This window comes from Bubalus bubalis, chromosome 7 (assembly GCF_019923935.1).
Source record: "Bubalus bubalis isolate 160015118507 breed Murrah chromosome 7, NDDB_SH_1, whole genome shotgun sequence".
In the NCBI taxonomy this organism is placed as follows: domain Eukaryota; kingdom Metazoa; phylum Chordata; class Mammalia; order Artiodactyla; family Bovidae; genus Bubalus; species Bubalus bubalis.
Window position 1 is genome coordinate 100,916,695 of NC_059163.1, and position 7,485 is coordinate 100,924,179.

The 7,485-nt window shown below is 39.0% G+C and overlaps 1 long non-coding RNA gene across 1 annotated transcript; it reads left to right on the top strand.

The window, feature by feature from the left end:
- Positions 1 to 4,546: 4,546 nt before the first annotated feature.
- LOC123334572 lies at positions 4,547 to 7,068 on the top strand. Its single transcript, XR_006552595.2, has 2 exons — positions 4,547 to 5,062; positions 6,287 to 7,068. It is a non-coding gene; the product is annotated as an uncharacterized LOC123334572 (long non-coding RNA).
- The last annotated feature ends 417 nt before the right edge of the window (positions 7,069 to 7,485 follow it).

Consider the following 7,485-nt stretch of genomic DNA (forward strand, 5'->3'; position numbering starts at 1 on the left):
ATGTGCATTTTGTTCATTACTTTCTTACAAAACTTTTATGTTCTGATCCTCTTTTCTAATCATATCATTTTCCAGAGAATTGGGAAATCAGGTAATCTCTTTTCTCTCATCAATGAAAAAAAACACTCTAAAACATTGGTTCTTTGTACTTACAAAAAAAACATTAAATGCACTATTTGTTGTGGGTCTTTGTTGCTCAAACCTCACATCTGGTATTCTGTTCCATTTGCCATGGAAATGGGAAGAACTCTGTGTAGCTATGGAAATGGTGATCTACTGTTTTCAGCTGTATTAACTGCCCATTCTGATATGAGTAACTGTAACAAGCCTGTAGCTCTTCCCTAGTGGCTCGGTGGTAAAGAACTTGCCTTCCAATGCAGGGGACATGGGTTTGATCCCTGGGCTGGGAAGAACCCCTGGAGAAGGAAATGGCAACCCACTCCAGTATTCTTGCCTGGGAAATTCCCTTGATAGAGGAGCCTGACCCCATTCCATGGGGGTCACAAAAGAGTCGGATATGACCTGTGACTAAACAACAAAAAGAAGCCAGTAGTTTTCTAAATCAGTGGTCAAAGCTAAACCATCTTCCATTCGTTGTTTTATATAAAAAGACGCTTGCTCCTTGGAAGAAAAGCTATTACCAGCCTAGACAGCATATTAAAAAGCAGAGACATTACTTTGCTGACAAAGGTCCATCTAATCAAAGCTATGGTTTTTCCAGTAGTCATGTATGGATATGAGAGTTGGACCATAAAGAAAGCTGAGCGCCAAAGACTTGATGCTTTTGAACTGTGGTGTTGGAGAAGACTCTTGAGAGTCCCTTGGACTGCAAGGAGATCAAATCAGTCAAAGGAATGGTTTAGGTCAAACCTAAAGGAAATCAGTCCTGAATATTCATTGGAAGGACTGATGCTGAAGCTGAAGCTACAATACTTTGGCTACCTGATGTGAAGAACTGACTCATTTGAAAAGACCCTGATGCTGGGAAAGATTGAAGGCAGGAGGAGAAGGGGATGACAGAGGATGAGATGGTTGGATGGCATCACCGACTCGATGGACATGACTGAGCAAGCGCTGGAAGTTGGGAATAGACAGGGAAGCCTGGCGTGCTGCAGGCCATGGAGTCACAGAGTCAGACATAACTGAACAACTGAACTGAATTTAACTGATTAATAGGTATGACCTGTGTTTATCCTGGAACTCCCACTCAGCGAAGGGAGAGGATCTTTGCCATTTCCTGCATTACCTTCTGTAGGGACATGACTTGCCCTGGCCCTACCTAAAGCAGGTGCCCAGTGATTGCCGACCAAGATGCTGGCACTTTGGCTCTCCACTTGGTGCCTTCGTTTCTCTATAAATAGCATATGTGTCATATGACATGTCTTCCTCCTTTCTTTGGAGAAAAATGGTGAAGACAGTTCATAGTATGGCTTGAATCTTATTCTTATTTCATTAATTTAAAGAGTACAACTAAGTAGGTTTTAATATATTCACAAAGTTGTATTACACCAAATTCCAGGAAATTTTCATCTCTCTCAAAAGAAACTGTACCCACTATTATGCACTATCTGTCATTCCCCATTTCCCATCCTTCCTAGCCTCTGGAAATCACCATTTTACTTCCTTTCTCTATGGATATGTCTATTCTGGACATTTTGTAGACATGGAATCACATAATATGTAGATTTTTATGTATGACTCCTTTCACTTACCATGTTTTCAAGGTTCATCCATGTATTCAGTTCAGTTCAGTAGCTCAGTCGTGTCCAACTCTTTGCAACCTCAGGAATCACAGCACTCCAGGCTTCCCTGTCCATCACCAACTCCCAGAGTTCACTCAGACTCACTTCCATTGAGTCGGTGATGCCATCCAGCCATCTCATCTTCTGTCATCCTCTTCTCCTCCTGCCCCCAATCCCTCCCAGCATCAGAGTCTTTTCCAATGAGTCAACTCTTCGCATGAGATGGCCAAAGTACTGGAGTTTCCATGTATCAATACTTCATTCTCTTTTATAGCTGAATAATACTCCACTATATGGATATACTACATTTAGTTTATCCATTCATCAGTTGATGGATATTTGAATTGTTTCCATGGTTCAGCTATTATGAATAATGCTTCTATGAACTCCTCTGTACAATTTTTGTGTGGACAGACATTTTCAGTCCTCCTGGGTATATACCCAGGAGTGGTATTGCTAGGTCATACAGTAGCTCCATGTTTAACTTTTTTAGGAACTGCCAAATTATTTCCTATTACATTATCAAATATTTAAAAAATTATAGCTATGCATTTGAGTTTAGTGCACTTTATTGAATGCATGTTAAACTCTATTTGACAAAATTCTATGCAATGATGTTAGTTTAGAAAGAAAGGCACTTTCATGCTTTGCTAGTGATGATTTGTTGCAAATTATCTAGAAAGCAATATGGCTAGTTATCAAGAGCATTAATAATGTTCAAATACTTTATCCTAGGATTTCCACCTCTAAAATATGATGAAAGTTTACACACAAAGACGCACCTTATATGAATGAAAACCTGGAGCACAGAAATGCACAATAGACTAACGCTTACAAGTATTATGATAAATCTGCATGGTATGATTTTTAAGAATCTGTCAAATATTAGTTTACCAAGTTTTTAGATGATGGAACATGTTTTGAGAATAAACAACATACAAAGTTATAATTCTGGAAGAAACACAATTTTATATTAAAATACTTAGGAAAAGAAAATAAATGATTATGGCAGAGTAATTATTGCTGCTGTACTGTGTCTAGATGTTGAAGTTATGGGTCATTAGGGTTTTTTTTAACTTCTTTATAATTTTTAGTGCACTCTATTAGTTTAATAATCTATAATAAAACCAATAAGTAAGTAAACAAAAAATTAACACCCAGTTTCTAGAATCCTCTATTTCCTGTTACCTTTTCTGCTAGACTCTTAAGCGTCTTCCAAGGTGCAAGTCAAAGGTCACCTCGTCTGTGGAAATCTTCCTAGAACCTTGGGAACAGTTAGTCACTCTCTCCTTTGTGTCTGTCAGCTCCTTGCATGGAGCTTTCCCCGTCAGATATCACAGCGACTCCACTGTTTGTTGCTCCCGCTAGACTGAGGCTAAGGAGCCATGATTTGCCATCTTGTCTCTGTGGTATCCAGGACAGCATATGGTACAAAATAGATACTTCATTCATCATTATTATGGATGTTAACTGGCTTAGTTCACTATCCCCTCATTCTCATGCTTGAGATACACATCCCGGGTGATAGTCCCAAGAAACCAAAGAGCTAGAAGCCATGAGGGCAAAGATATTTCTCAGCTCCATCAAGGATTGACTTGATGTTTTCCTGCTCGTGGTCACATGATCCTTCAAGGTGAGTGTCATTTCTGTCCCTGGCAGAAGAAATACCATCTTCTGAAACAGAATGAATAATTTGTGGCTGATTTCTGCTACAGCTGAACTCTGGTCTTTTCTATAGTGAATGGATTAGACTGCCCTAAGTAAAATTAGTCAAAAACTTTTAGGTGAAAACATCATCATGTCTTAGGTCTCCTCTCTGGCAATCTTAAGATCTAGTCCTGAGAGTAGCCTTTTTGGATTCAGGTCTGTAAAGTAGATGGGCCTAGATTTTCTTACTCCATGAATACCCAGTAAGAAACTTTCTCACATGTGTTATGCTAATGAGTTAGTTACAAAATGCATTAGCTATGTGGCAAAATGAGATCCAAAGTTAGATGATATTCAAGGCTGTTTTTTCTCCTAAAAGTGAAAACCAGGTAAAAAAAATGAGATAAAATATACACAATACTGAATGACACGAGACCAAAGTGAATGATCTTATATCCAAAGAGGTGAGCTCTTATTCTATGCCTGTGTACAACCCAATGACAGTGAATTCTCTTTTCCCTTTGTGAAGGTTAATTTCATATGTCAGCTTGGCTAGGTCATAGTATTCAGATACTTGGTTAAACATTATTCTAGAAGCTTCTGTGAAGGTATTTTTTTAGTGAGATTAACACTTTAATCTTTATGTGGTGTATACACACACACACACACACACACACACACAATGGAATACTACTCAGCCATACAAAAGAATGAAATTTTGCTATTTGCAGCAACACAGATGGACTTGGAGAGCATTATGTTAAGTGATATAAGACAGAGAAAGACAAATGCTGTATGATATCATTTATATGTGGAATCTAAAAAATGCAGCAAACCAGTGAATATAACAAAAAAGAAGCAGACTCACAGATTTAGAGAATAAACTGGTAGTTGCCAGTGGGGAGAGGCAATATAGGGGTAGAGGATTAAAAGGTATAAACTATTAAGTATAAAATAAGCTGCAAGGATCTATTGTACAATACAGGGAACACAGCAAATATTTTATAATGAGTATAAATGGAAATGTTGAGTTTCAAGCCAGCTTTTTTTACTCTCCTCTTTTACCCTCATCAAGAGGCTCTTTAGTTCCTTTTCACTTTCTTCCATTAGAGTGGTATCATCTACATAGAAAATTCTAAAAGAGATGGGGATATCAGACCACCTTACCTGTCTACTGAGAAACCTGTATGCAGGTCAAGACGCAACAGAACCGGACTTGGAACAACTGACTGGTTCCAAACTGAGAAAGTAGTACGTCCAGTCTGTATACTGTCAGCCTGCTTACTTAACTTATGTGTAGAGAACATCATATGAAATGCTGGGCTGGATGAATCACAAGCTGGAATCAAGATTGCTGGGAGAAGTAGCAACAACCTCAGCTATAACCTGTAACATATATATGTTATGTTAATTGAAGTATACCTTCAATTAAAAAAATTAAGGAAAGTATTAAAGAAATGTAAATCTTGAATAACCTTCCACAGATTACCTTCCGCAGCATAGGTGGCTCTCATCTAATCAGATGAAGGCCTTAATAGGAAAATACTGATGTTCCCAAGAAAGAAGGAATTCTGCCTGCAGACTGCTTTTAGACTCAAATTGCAATTCCTCCCCGAGTCTCCAGTCTGCCAGCCTACCCTGCAGATTTTGGACTTGCCAGGCCTCCAAATCATGTGAGCTGATTTCTTAAAATAAATCTCTATATATACACACATGCTGTTCCTTCTGTTTCTCTGGATAGCCCTGTCTAATACACCTTACTACAGCTGAATTGTTAGTCAAGTGAAACCCCTACTATTGTGGTGTCCTACTATTGGGAAATAAATTTAAGAAAGTTGTGTAAAATAATTTCACGCTGTGGATGAAAGGAGAGTACAATCCTTAATTATTAATAAGGACATTGACCTCTTCAAGAATGCAAAGCTCTTTTCCCGAGGATCCGGGATTCCTTTAGTAGAGAATACTATTTGGAAGCCAAGACCTGGTGCTGGGTGTGGTCATTTCCATTGGTATGAATGGAATTCATACCAATTGCTACACCCAAGCCCTTTCAGGGAAGAGAATTAGAAAATTTATATATAAACATATGTTTACAATTATGTTTATTTATCTATCTATATATTTTGAAGACCATGTGTTCACATTAATATCTCCAATTCTAATCCAACAAAACAGGATTTATTCTAATTTTCTCCCTTTCCATGTTTGTAGCTCCCTTCTCTGAGAGTGAGAAACTTGACTCCCATTATCCCTAATGTAAACACTTATTTGATCAAGTCTCCTCATCCTGTCCAGGTTCTCACACCCTGCTTTGGGCTACAGCAGCTGCTGTTTACACCTTTGTCAAATGCCTACCTTTCTTGGCCCCTTAAAATGGCTTTTGAACTGAACTGTTCAGAAAAGAAAGGGAAGGTAGATAGATGGTGGGAAGCTGCTATATTGCTTAGGGAGCTCAGCTCAGTGTTCTGTGGTGACCTACAGGGGTGGGATGAGGGCATGGGAGGGAGGTCCAAGAGGAAGGGGGTATATGTATACATACAGCTGATTCATTCTGTGGTATAGCAGAAACTAGCACAACATTGTAAAGCAATTATACTCCAGTAAAAAATAATAAATGTGGAAAAAAAGGAAGAGAAATGAAAGAGGAAGTGAAAAATAGTAGCCAATTTTTGTTCAAAGTGCATCATGGGCAAAGGATTATGCTAGGTGCTGTTTGGGATACAAACAATAATAGTAATAAAATGCATCAGAGCTTATAGATTTAGCAGTCAGCTGGACTAGGTTATACTCCAATATCAAGCGGCTCCTATGTCTCAGAGGCTTAAGACCACAAAGGTCTATTTCTCACTCACATTTTGTGTCCTTCATGTCTCTGTTCTATTTTGTCTTTATTCCAGGACGAGGCTAAAGGAGCAAACCATTCCTGAGATGTGCTAATCTGGAGATGGTCTTGCAGTAGAGGAAATAGCAAGATGTTTGGAACCACATGATGGGTCTTAAAGTTTCTGATTGGAAGTGGTCTTTGTCATTTCTGCTCACATTTCACTGACCAATGCAAGTTATAAGACCAGACTTGGCATTATTCAGGCAAAGAGGTACAAACCTTCTACAGAGAGAGGAAGTGAATATTTGAAAAATATAATGCAATAAACCACATTTGGATCTGTGGATCTATACCCTTAACTAGCAGGCACAATATAACACAGGAAAATGCCTGTGTTTGACCCCGTTTGACCCCGTTTTGCATTAAGATGGGTTGGAAAAAGATAACAAACTGAAAGGTATAGCCCTTATGTGATCAAGATATTTTGTGATCTTGAAGAAAAAACGATTTCAGGTGAAAGTGAGAAATAGATAAAACTGGCAATAAAGACTCTTGCCTGGGTAGGATAAACAGAGGACCTAAGAAAAGCAGCATGTTCTTCAAGATCTGGAGAAGGAACATAATACGTAACATTCCTGAGGAGGCTGGTGTTCAGGTTAATAATCTAGGTTTGCACTCTCCTCTCACCCACAGCTCTAAAGGGTTCTGTGGAGCTTTATCAGATTCATTTCCCAGCAGGGGAGTTCCAGAGGAGTGTTTCTTGCGCTAACAATTTGTTCATAACAGGGGAAGAAAGAACCCACTATCACTGGACTGGATGTCTGGGTACAATAAAAATTATATTTCAGAGTTTCCCCATTTAATGTTTGAAAAATGGTATCTCAGTGTAGTTTTAATTCTGATTTCACTTATTATGAGTAAGAATGAGTGTCTCTTATGTTTTATGCCTCTACTTCCATTTCAGGGCTTCTCTGGTGGCTCAGATGGTAAAGAATCCACATGCAATGCAGGAGACCAGGGTTTGATCCCTGGGTGGGGAAGACCCCTGGAGAAGGAAATGGCAACCCACTCCAGTATTCTTGCCTGGAGAATCCCATGGACAGAGGAGCCTGGTAGGTTATAGTCCATGGGGTTGCAAAAGAGTCAGATACGACTAAGTGACTAACACACACACACTTCCATTTCAGTGGGTGTTATTTTATTCATTTGTTGTTGGTGTTCAGTTGCTCAGTCATGTCTGACTCTTTGTGACCCCCATGGATTGCAGCATGC